At 38.6% G+C, this 12,785-nt stretch overlaps 1 pseudogene; it reads right to left on the bottom strand.

Annotated features, from left to right (window-relative positions):
• Positions 1 to 6,547: 6,547 nt before the first annotated feature.
• LOC113261021 (mediator of RNA polymerase II transcription subunit 7-like) lies at positions 6,548 to 12,785 on the bottom strand (annotated as a pseudogene).

The following is a 12,785-nucleotide window of genomic DNA, read 5'->3' as shown; positions in this document are numbered from 1 at the left end:
ACAAATATTAAATCTTAAATAAAATACTACCAAATCAAAGCAAAGAATATGCTAAACAATTACAACACTGAAAAGGAGGCATTTACAGCAGGAGAAAAAATAATAATGGCTTATTATTTAAAAAAATTATCATCACATAACGGGTCAAAGGAAAATCAGATATAAATCTAAAAGACATTTAATGATATTTAATATTCTTTATTAGTAAATAACTTTACTGTTACCTGTGCATTTCGTTACTATTTCACCCACTAACAGGGATGGGTGAGGGGCACACAGGGATGCCTGAGTGGTGCAGACGGTTAAGCGTCCTACTCTTGGTTTTGGCTCAGGTCATGATCTCAGGGTCTTGAGATCAAACCCCATATCAGGCTTCCCCGATCAGTGCAGAGTCTGCTTGGGTTTCTCTGTCCTTTTCCCTCTGCCCCTCCCCGCCCCCCCAAAATAAATAAATAAATCTTAAAAAAAAAAAAAAGCACACAAAAGAATGTCTTGTTCATTATCCCTGTTTTGTCCATTAGATAAGGGGTACTTAATATTTCTGAGATGCCCAGCAGGTACATGAAAAGATGCCAACATCATTAGTCATCAGGGGAATGCAAATCAAAACCACCATTACGACAATGAGATATACTCTCACACCTGTTAGAATCTATTATCAAAAAAAAAGGCAAATATTGGCAAGGATGTGAGGAAAAAAGGGGAATCTTGTGCATTGTTGATGAGAATGTGAATCAGGGTGGTCACTCTGGAAAACAGTAGGGAGTTTCCTCTGTTTTTACCTAGAACTACTATATGAGCTAGCAATTCCACTTCTGGCTATTTATTCAAAGAAAATGGAAACACTAAGTTGAAAAGATATATATGCACCCCCATGTTTATTATAGCATTATTTACAATAGCCAAGGTACGAAAACAACCGAAATGTACACTGATGAATGAATGGATAAAGAAAATACGGCAAATATATACAATGGGATATTACTTAGCCATAAAAAGAGAAAGAAATCTTGCTATTCTCCACATCATGAGTCGACTTTGAGGGTATTAGACTAAGTGAAATAAGTCAGACAAAAAAAAAATACAAATACTGTATTATTTCACTTACATGTAGAATCTAAAAAAAATTGTTTCTTAAATGAGCTCATGTATATAGGGAGAAAATCGGTGGTTGCCTAAGACAGGGGTAGGTGTGGGCAAATTGCTGAAAGGTATCAAAGGTACATGAATTGGGATAAAATACACAGCATGGTTACTATAGTTAATAATACTGTATTGCTTATTTGAAAGTAGCTAGGACAGTAGATCTTGAAAATTCTTATGACAAGAAAAAAAATTGTAGCTATGTATGGCAACAAAAAAAATATCAATTATATATTGATATAATCATTTTGCAACATACAATTATCGAATCACTATTTTGCGCACCTGAAACTAACATAATGTTATGTCAGTTATACAATAAATAAATAAATAATAAATAACAGTTCTGGGTGAATAAATACCTATCAAAATGTTAATCAAATTTATGAGTTCAATATATTAGAAAGAAATATAATTTTAACAAGGGCTTCTCACGTACTTTTCATATTATATACTAAAATACATTCTAGAGAATTTAAATGTTGTAATTAAAAAAGAAAAATGTATACATTATGAATACATGCCATAAAATCAGGAAGATGTTAGTAAGCATGAAGTTAATGGAAGAAATTACAAAAGAGAAGAACGTTACATTTGACCATGTGAAAGTTCAAGGCGTGATTACTAAAAAAACAAAACAAACAAAAACAATACACAAAAAATATATAAACCATAAAAGATATTTTCCCTGCAAGTGCTAAAAAGGTTAGATAGCCTTAATATATAAATCAAACAAATAATAAAAGCCGGTCAAATAAGAGAATCCAAAGATATGAATAGACAATTCACAACAGAAATGTTTTACAACAATAAAATGTGCAAAGTTTAACTTCAATAATCATCTGTTTAATCAATATTTGTTGAAGATCTGTAGGTGACAGACCTGCAATGGTAAATATTGTATCAGTATTCTAGTGTTGGGAAACTGGCACTGAACAGATGCGCAAAAATCTCTGTAGTATTCCAAGTGACAATAAGAAACAGAAGTGACATGCGAAGAGGGAAAGATTGCTATCTTACAAGGTATAATCAGGGTGGACCTCTCTGGTAAGGTGTGTGCCTGTTATCAATGTATTGCCTCTCAGCTCTAAGTCCACCATTGTTTGCTCTCTACCGCACCACGTTAGCTCTTCCCAGGCTGTTCCTTCCTTGGGTGCTCTGCCTCAGACTAAAAGGTAGACCTTGCTTCCATTAAGTCTGATATTCCTGTATTACTTCACGTTTCCTTTACCCCTCTCAGGTGCGAAAGTAGAAAGTCACAGTACCTGTGTTTATAGTAGACATTCGGTTATCCAACAGATACATCATTTTTAGATTGCAATTGAAATAAAATACAAAATTTGAAAACACATGTAAGCAAATTATGTTCTACAAGAAAATTTCCCCAGAAATATGTGGGGCACCTGGGTGGCTCCGTCCATTAAGCATCCGACTCTTGATTTTTGCCCAGGTCATGATCTCAGGGTTGTGGGATCAAGCCCCATGTCAGGCTCAGCACTGGGTGTAGAGCCTGCTTGGGATTCTCTCTTCCTCTCCCTATGCCCTCCCCCACCTTTCTTTCCCTCTTTAAAAAAAAAAAATATGTGAGGATGGTTGGTGAAGAAGTATTGGACTTGGGGTAAAAAGCGTTTGACTTGGATGCTGGTTCTTCTACTTACTAGTTAGGTGGCCTTGAATCATCTGCACCTCTCTCTCACAGCTAATGGGACACGTGCTACCACCCCTGAGAGTTATTGTAAGGAGTGAGTGAAATGAGGTCTATGAAAACAAGGATTTCACTCAAATTAAGTAAAACAACTTCTGTTTCGATTTCTGCAAGATTAAGGAGTTGAAATAGGTAAACGTTAAGATCCCTTCCACTTCTACTTCTCTCCGGTTTAGAGGAAAGCAAAATAACAGGAGTTAACAATTTGGACTAGTTTTTAATTCCTATTCATTTTATCTGTCCTGGGGACTGAGTTTTACCCATGTGTGTGTGGTGTGTGTGCGTGTGTGTATTTGTATATATATTATATATTTGTGTGTGTATATGCACAAATATAGACATACAATTTGTGTACATATATATATGTACACAGATTCAACTATACTGCAGGTTTTCAGAAGAGAGAGATAATATTCAAATACTGCTGGTGATTAGTAGTGTTTTCCCTAACTTTGAAATCAAATCAGTTGGCCAGCCCTTTGTATAATGATGGCATTTCCCACATCCTCAAAGAAACTGAGCAGTTTATTGACATTTTCAATTAAATATTTACAAAGAGAGAGATGAATCATTTTTATGGCTTTACTGTGTATTTATGAGTAATTTGAGTGCTTTCCAATGTCACTGGTGACTATGCATGGATTACTTTATAAATGGACACTACCACCTAGCTCCTTGTACTCACTTATGAAGACACCTTACTCGTATTAAGAAGACACCTGTAAAGCTTAGTGAGTAAAGAAGAACAAAGGAGGTAAATTTGTTTTTAATATTCTTAAATGCTTTAAAAATAGTTTTAAGCATCTGCCCAGCCTCAGATAAGACCTTGACTTTTCCCATTTCTGTCATATTAATTTTTAGTTGCACCTTTCATATCTTACAGAAAACCCAGTGTTTCAAATATTTAGGAAAGATCTCTGGAAACATCATAAATTTAATGTCATCTTGCTATATGATTGCTTGAAAGGAGAGAAATGCAATTAGATTAAAAGGTATGATTTTTAAAAAACTGTCTCTATTAATATGCTGCTTATCCAACAGAAAAAAAATTGTTGCAGTGAATAGTTACAAAAAGACTTTTCTCAGCAATCTCAGACTCTCTCTATCCGGGTCCTACCATCATCGTGACCATCATAACCACATAACACTCTAGGACATACTCTCTTTCATTTTCAAACTACTTCTGAGTGAAGACAACGTATGCATAGAAGAAATTCACATTTAATCACAGTTTAATTTTCTATCTGGAGAAAGGATAAATGATATGAAATGTACCACTGATTTGGGGGAAAATACAGCATTCCTGTGACAATTCTACAGACATAATGTAATGCAAAGTGTATACATTTTAAGATGACATGCAATGAAACACAAATATCTTAAAACTGATATAAATATTAATCATTATTTTAACCTCTGTGTGTAATGAAATCAACTTAGATATTTAAGGAAGAAACTACTGTGTATTTTATTTAATTTATTTATTTTTGATTCAACAGTTTTATTTTACTTATTTTAAGCTTTTATTTAAATTCTAGGTAGGTAACATACAGTGTTATGTTAGTTTCAGGTATACAACATAGTAGTTCATTACTTCCATACAACACTCAGTACTCACCACGACAAGTGCACCCCTTAATTCTCATCACTTATTTCACCCATCCTTCCACCCACCCCCCCTCGGGTAACCATCAGTTTGTTCTCTTTAGTCAAGAGTCTTTTTTTTTTTGGTTTGTCTCTCTCTCTCTTTTTCCCTTTGCCTGTTTGTTTTGTTTCTTAAATTCCACATATGAGTGAAATCATATGGTATTTGCTTTCTCTGACTTTTTTGCTTAGCATACTATGCATTTAAAATTATTTATTTACTTATTTATTTATTTTTATTTATTTATTTATTTTTATTTAATTCATTTATTTGATAGAGAGAGACAGCCAGTGAGAGAGGGAACACAAGCAGGGGGAGTGAGAGAGGAAGAAGCAGCCTCCAGTGGAGCAAGGAGCCCTATGTGGGGCTCGATCCCAGGACCCTAGGATCACACCCTGAGCCGAAGGCAGACGCTTAATGACTGAGCCACCCAGGCGCCCCAGAAAATTTTTAAAAAGTATTTTTTAGCATCAAGATGAACTCATAAAGATCCACAGATGACACAAATACAGACTTAGATTATCTCTATTTGGGAAGACTTTGAAATTTTTTCATATTTAATTGAAGATCACATTTATATGGGCACACAATGAAATCTTCAAACATAGAAAATTGTTCCACTTATAAAGAACAATTTGGTTTTCATTTTTTAAGATTTATTTATTTATTTGTTTGTTTGTTTTAGAGAGAGAACGCAAGAGTGTACAGGGGTGGGAGGGGCATAGAGACAGGGAGAGAGAAACTCAAGCAGACTCTGTGCTGTGCACAGAGCCTGACAAGGGCCTCGATCTCACAACCCTGATATCACAAACTGAACAAAACTAAGAGTCAGGTGCTTAACCAACTGTGCCACCCAAGCACCCCAAAAGCAATCTAGCTTTCTAAGACTTTGAAATTCACCTCTCGGCTTCATTTCCCAACTCTTACCCATTTTCTATTTTAAATAGAGAAAAACAAACCGTAGTTGTGCTTTTTTCTTCTTATTCCTATTGGGTTTATTGGTACAGAGATAAAAATCTCAGGGCAAGTTGATTTCTTGCTCACATGATGTCAAATCAGATGGGGTCAGATGGGTGAAGGTAATGAAAAGAGGACCTGTCTTCACAGTCATTCAAGGACCCAAACTGACTATCCTTTGCCACCTTCAAGTGGCTTCCAAAATTGTTCTGGGTGTGGCCATCCAATCAGCAGATGAGAGAAGAGATCAGAGGATCATGCAAGGCATTTTTTTATGGGGCAGGCCTGGATTCCTACACCCATTGCTAAGAATTTAGTCATGCGACCTTACCTAGATGCAAAGGGGTTGGGGACGTGTCCATGGCAGGCAGCCACATCTCAGCAATGTATGTCCAGAGAGCAAGAATTTCCAGCAGACATCTAGCACTCTCTGCCACCAAACCCCCTGCCCCACTGCAGGCTTCTAGCCTTAAACAAATCCGAGTTCAGCTTTAAAAGAAATGTATAGTTAATTGCTAATGTGAATGCAACTAAAAGTAACCAAAGGACTTATTATCTGAGTGACCCGAAAAAAGTTATGGGACCCACTCAGGATAGAGACAAGAAGATAAGGTAGTGTGTTTGCAGGGGCCAACATGAGGGAAGATAAAGTTGCTGTTTTAAGATCGCAGAGTTCCCCTCTTTGAACATGTTACACTGCTTTTTCAGAGAGTAAGCGAATTTTTAGGTGAAGAAAATCTAAAGATTTCATAATTTCACATTAATATAGCTCGATATCCTTTATTTATCTCCCATTCAGAAAACAAATACAAATCTACTTTTCAAGGATGAAAGCTTGCTCTTTTTTGAGGAGATCTTCAATGTGATACTGCAACTCCAAAAACAGAAACGTTCCACACAATAGCTGCAAATACCTTGCTTTTTAAGGTGGTTACACTTCCTGCAGGCACCCTCGTCTTCCTGTTTGCTGTAAAGTGAAATTGCTGCCTGTGACTTCTCGTGATTGGTAAATTTGGAGAGTCGAGCCATTTACGTGACTTCTAGTGATAACTCTTTTAAGGCTGTCCAAAAGCAAATTAACTGAGATAGGATGCTATTTACTCAAAGGAGAAAGAAAAGCAAGAAGAAAAAGAAACATCCTTCACTGTCTGATTCATTGCATCAATTAGGACACACAGAGCAGCATCTTTCTCTATCATCTGGCCTCTCCTATGAGCTGCATTTTCTGTTGTTCATTCTGACCAGTTCTATCACCAGCATCCATTGCTTCAGTTGTTACTCTCATCCCTTCTTCTGCATGGGGCAAATCATCAGGCAAAGAAGCCAAACACCTGTGAATCATCTCAAGGATCCCTTGCAGATGCTTTTGAAACATCGTAACTACTTCAAGGCATTAACATTTCTGCACCTTCCCTGTGACTCTCAGGGTCTCTCTCAATGGGCTACATACCTACAAAAAGCACCTTAAAATCTTCTAGCTTTCTCTTCTCATTTTATATTCCCAGGACTCCTTATCAAAATACCTAAGAGGTCTAAGAAATTAATAAAAAGAAACATAATGAGTTTTCTCAGTTCATTCTCGTGACCAAACTGCCAAGGATGATGCTGTTTGATGTCCTGTCTGCAGGGCAGATGATAAGATCGCCGCATTGGAACTGATGCCAAACATCATGTAACTCTCTTCATTGCAGGTGTAGGCTTGACAGTTGCCTTCCTGAATATTGTCCTCTGTATGCTCCTTGACGTACTGCATCGGAGGGGGTGAAAGGGCACGCACGTGCTGTGGCTCACCCGTTGTGGAAGAATAGAACCCCAGCTCTCTATTTACACTGGCAACTGTGTTGACCGCCACCACCAACCGACTTCTGGCCTCCTCCTCCAGGAAGAAGCCACTGATGCTTTTTAAAAATCCCTTTCTTGGGGCACCTGGGTGGCTCAATCGGTTAAGTGGCTGCCTTTGGCTCAAGTCATGATCCCAGGGTCCTGGGATCAAGCCCCACGTCTGGCTCTAGGCTCAGCGGGGAACCTGCTTCTCCCACTGCCTCTGCCTGCTCGTGCTCACTCTCTCTATCTCTGTCAAATAATTTTTTTTTTAATCTTTAAAAAAATAAAGACCAAAATTTCTTTCTTTTACTCACATGCCACAAGCAGTCTATCAGTAAATCATGTTGGCTTTCCCTGCAAGATAATTCACCATTTAATCCATTTTTTCCCATTTCTGCTGCTATAAACCTACACCAAACCATTATCATCTCTTGGCCTGTCCCTGCAATAACCTCTAACTGGTCTCTCTGCTTTCATTCTTGTCCTCCACCTCCTGAATCATTCCGTGTATGGCAGTCAGTCCTTAACTTCCTTAATATCGCGTTAACCCACTTTCAACAGTTGCTTATGTTTTATAGAATAAATCAAACCCCTCTTTCTTCTTTCCTTCATCTACCGTGCTTCCCTCCTCTAACTTAGGTCTGAGCATAGTGACCAAAGCCCACAGGAAAACAATTTTATTGCAACTCAAACCGGTTAGGCGTTTTATTCAAATTATAGCAGGAGATTTTCTTATGCAATTCTAAATATCCAAATGATAAAGCTTCATGAGGTAAAGAATGAGAGGCAAATTGGAAAAAGCTTGTTAAAAATATTAGCCATTAAATTTCTAAATAATCATATTTTAAAGTAATTGAATTATTAAGTTTGAATTTTAATAATTTCAAATAATTTGTATCAGGGCAGATAGTGTTGGGAACAGGAAAGTGATATGTGCTGAAGAGTGGACCGTGCATTCTCCCAAAATATCACCTTCTCAATCTATCTCTGCCTCCTTTCTGGCACTTCCCCTTTCTCTTGTTAGTTCATTTTCCTGTTCTTTCTTTTCTTTGTTCCTGAATGACACTATTGTGAAAAAAAAAATCTCAAGTTTTTGCATGCAAATTTAGTCCCTCCACCAATATTTGTGGCTTCCTTACTCTGTGCCAAGCACTAGCGTAGGAGCTGAGACTGCTGCAGGGCCCACGTGCTTTATAAGTAATCTTCTGAATGATGTCAGGCACATACTGACCACTATATTCATCAATGCATTCATGGATTAATTTGATCAATAATAGCTGCTGATTATAGACGTCTCTTTAACCTTAAAAAATAATTACTAATGCAGCATTTAAAGAGATTTATGACCACATGAAAGTAGCTTAATAAGTCTTGTTATTACCAAGCATCATCTCTTATTGGTATTAGTTGATCTACAGAACTGCAAGGTTCAGATGAAAGTAAGGAGTAGGGGTGCCTGGGTGGCACAGCGGTTAAGCGTCTGCCTTCGGCTCAGGGCATGATCCCGGCGTTCTGGGATTGAGTCCCACATCAGGCTCCTCCGCTATGAGCCTGCTTCTTCCTCTCCCACTCCCCCTGTTTGTGTTCCCTCTCTGGCTGGCTGTCTCTCTCTGTCAAATGAATAAATAAAATCTTTAAAAAAAAAAGAAAAGAAAAGAAAAGAAAAGAAAAGAAAAGAAAAGAAAAGAAAAGAAAAAAGTAAGGAGTAGTAATTTATGATCACAGGGAATGGGGCACCACGAGGTAGGAGGCTTACAGTCTTGTGGCCAGGGGGCACTGTCTGTGTACACAGAAAAGCAGATGGCATACAGTTGTCGTGTCAATGCCAATAGGAGAGGCAGTCGAGTGTCAGATCTAACTCATCCCAGTCCTCTACCCTCCCCTTTCTTCCACCATCTATCTGTCTTTATCTCTATGTCTATGTAATTCTCTCTCTCTCATTTTTCCCCTCTCAGCCCAAGGAAAAGCTTGGAATTATTGTCAACTCACCTAGATATCTTCCTGTTTACTAGTCCTTTTATTTTATTGCTTTTTAACTTTAGGCAATTAACAGGCAATTTACAAAAAATGATGAAGACTCAAGAAACCGTAGAGCAAATTCCTACTCTCAAGATATTTTTTTTCACTTTCAAATTGTACTCAATTTCTCTTTTCTTCCAATAATGCAAACCCTCTGATTGCAACTTTCTTGTCAAAGCATTACACAAGTGTGAAAATAAACAAATAGGACACATTGCTTGAAGACTGCAAGGCTCAACTCCAGATGTACAATTTGGCATCCAGACTGAGATAAATTCAACCCTTGGGAACAATCATGTTTTAAATCTCTTTTTATATCATATTAGGGGGTGAGGATTTTATAATTTTTTCTGGAAGGAACTATGAAAGAAGATGGAGATCAAGAGTCTCCCAGTTTTGCGCAGAATCAAATTATCTTAAGAATAAGGAACATAGGGTATGTCACTTAACTCCCTTGTGCCCCAGTGCTTTCATACTTAAATAAAAGGGTTTGGACTTCATAATTAATATAATCATCACATGTTGGGGAAGAAAATTATTCTTATACCCTCCAGGTTCTTCTGGTTGCTCTAAGAATTAACATGAGACGGATTAACAGGAATAAAAAACAAAATTTAATTATGTGTGCACAGAGGCCCAGTAGTGAAATTGAGACCTAAGGAAATTGGCCAGGCATGCAGTTTTTATACATTTTAGACAAAGAAACAATAAATCTGTGAGAAATTGACAGAACAAAGATAACTTATATTTGGGAGCTGCGATCAGTAAAAACATCTAAACAGCATTTGAGCTGAGGTAGTAATTAATACAAGTACGTGGTTTGTTAACACAGCCTTCTCAGCTCTGAATTCCTGATCTGTGGTAGTAAAGAAGTCTCTTTATCTCCTGGTACAGGAATAGTTCCTTTCACATGGGAGACTTACCTCCTGCTTTCGGAAGCCAAAGAGGCTGGCAGAGTGTTTGTCTTGCACCGGCTGTTTCTTAACTATCTTTTAATTCAAAATAGTCCATAGGCCCAAGTGGGACACTTTGGGGCTGCTTGCCCTTGGTCCCGACATGTGTGATGCTCTCGTCATCTACCAAGATGCAAACCGACTCTAAGCAACATTGCCCAGAACAACCTTAAAAGGAACAGCCCACCCTGAACAAAATTATAAAAAGAGAGATGTTTCTATGTAGTGTGTGTGTGTGCGTGTGTGTGTGTGCGTGTGTTTTAACCAGTAGTCTCTGTATCCTTTCAGCTGTATGTAATCTGTCCCAACATGAAATCTCTCTACAGTATAACCTAATATTCTCAATAAAGAATCCAATAATACTCACTCGCACTAACATTTTTGGTACTGTGTTCTCTCTACGTTTTACATTTATTAGCATTTTATTTCGTCCTTCCCTCCTCCTCTCTTCATGTCACTAAACATTAATTCAACCAACACTATAAGCAGACAGTATGGTCTGGGCTGTGGACCAAGGAGAAATGACGTCTAGTTCCTGCCTTCGTATTGCTCATGTCCTGAAAGAAAGACAGGGTTTATTGTCAGTTAATGATATTAAAATGTGAAATATAAATGAGGGGGCGTGCTTAGAAACAGAGAGAGGGGTAACTAACTTTAGGAATTCTGGAGAGATTTCACAAAGAAAACCATATTTAATACTCAAGGGTGTGAGAGAGGTTGTTTACCAGGCAAAGAGAGATTGTGTTCTAGGGAGTGAAGGGAGCATCGACAGGAATAAATAAAACAGACACTAATGGGGTTAAAGCAAAGGTTTTAATACAGTGCTGCCAAAGCTACTTCCTGCTGGTCTCCTGGCGTCAAAAGACCCCAAATAAGTCAGCTCTATTTATCCCTGTTTGAAGAAATTTTAAAAGTTTGAAGGTGGAAATTAATATAAAAAATTTGACCAAGAATCACTTGGATCAGTGAACAGGCAGATTAATTAAGTTAAGGATTGAAAATAAGGCCAGAATCTCTCGGCTCAACCCCACACTGGGGACTCAAAGCCTTTTGCACAAGAATGGGTAAAATGGTTCATGGGGTAGAGAAGAGAAGGTTCCAGGACTCCTTGATACGGAAGTCCAAATGGTGGCCGGGTGAAGCCCTGCCCACGACTACAATTAGACTGAGAGAACACGAGAATATCATGATTGATAGGATTCTGAAAGCTGGAATGTTTAACAAGCTTTTTTTTTTTAAGATTTTTATTTATTTATTTGACACAGAGAGAGAGACAGCCAGCGAGAGAGGGAACACAAGCAGGGGGAGTGGGAGAGGAAGAAGCAGGCTCTTAGCGGAAGAGCCTGATGTGGGGCTCGATCCCATAACGCCGGGATCACGCCCTGAGCTGAAGGCAGACGCTTAACGACTGAGCCACCCAGGTGCCCCTAACAAGCTTTATATAAAGAAGTTGTGTGTCCTTTGGCTGAATGTCTTATGGGAATGGACATTATGTCATAAGGGGCAGCAGTTCTCTGACCTCGTATGGTAAAACCAGAAACTTTTGAAGTCCTAAAGGAGGCTGTGGTTAAGAATATGAGGCTGACGGAATTAAGGTAAAAGTTTGTAGGAGAACTGACGTATTTGAACTGGCTTTATGTGAAGTGATTGTGTATCTTACACCTGATTGGATTATGGGGATGGACATTGTATCTGATTGGAGAATATTTGTCCCCTCGAGTACTGTAAAACAGAAGGCATGTAAATTAGCCTTTCAAGTGATGTTTATTGGACAAGCTAAATGAGAATTGGTAAGACTATGCAAGCCCACCGAGTGTGGAATCATAGCTGGAGCAGGGGTGGAGACAAAGTCTCTGTGTCCCTTCTGTGGGACCTAGACTGAGGTTTAGAGCGAAGGCCAGGAGCACCTTCCAGCGATGGCCACCGGGGCTTCAAGGTCAGGAATTTCCACTTGAATGGCATTTACGACCTTGCTATCAGACGTTAATTGAAGCTACCCCGGTGACTGAAGAACATAAAGTGATTTTGAAACTTGAAATCAGTGGATGATGTCAGAGAAACGCACTAATGGCGATGGTGGTATCCAGAAAAGTTCCATAACAATATGGAAATAGTTTAAACAGGATCTTGTTATTGGGAGAATGCAAGAGAGACACTCTGGGCAGGGAGCCTCTTTTCCTCTGGGATGGACTCTAGAACCGTGTGAGGAGCTGCTGGATTCCATGGTCCCTTAGGCAATGTCTATAAACAGCCTTTAACTGACTGACAGCTGCTCGGTTTGTGGAAGACAGTTCCAAAGTGAATGGACAATAGCATCCTGTTTGTAAATCCACCACTCTGATCAAAGAAGATAAGAAAGATCAGCTTGGGTGATCCTAGGGGTGAAATCCTGGGTTTTCCTAGCAGTGATGGAAGAACCAAACAGTGGGGAAAGCCCCTATGTTTGGGTTTTTACTGACTCAAGGGCAGTGGTCAATGGCTTGGCCACATGGTCAGGCAGAGATGCAATGGAAACCTGGCCTTTTAAAGGGATGACCAT

The sequence above is a fragment of the Ursus arctos genome, unplaced genomic scaffold (genome assembly GCF_023065955.2).
Source record: "Ursus arctos isolate Adak ecotype North America unplaced genomic scaffold, UrsArc2.0 scaffold_29, whole genome shotgun sequence".
Classification (NCBI taxonomy): domain Eukaryota; kingdom Metazoa; phylum Chordata; class Mammalia; order Carnivora; family Ursidae; genus Ursus; species Ursus arctos.
Note: the sequence above shows the minus strand (reverse complement) of the source record. Positions and strands in the feature narration are given on the sequence as shown.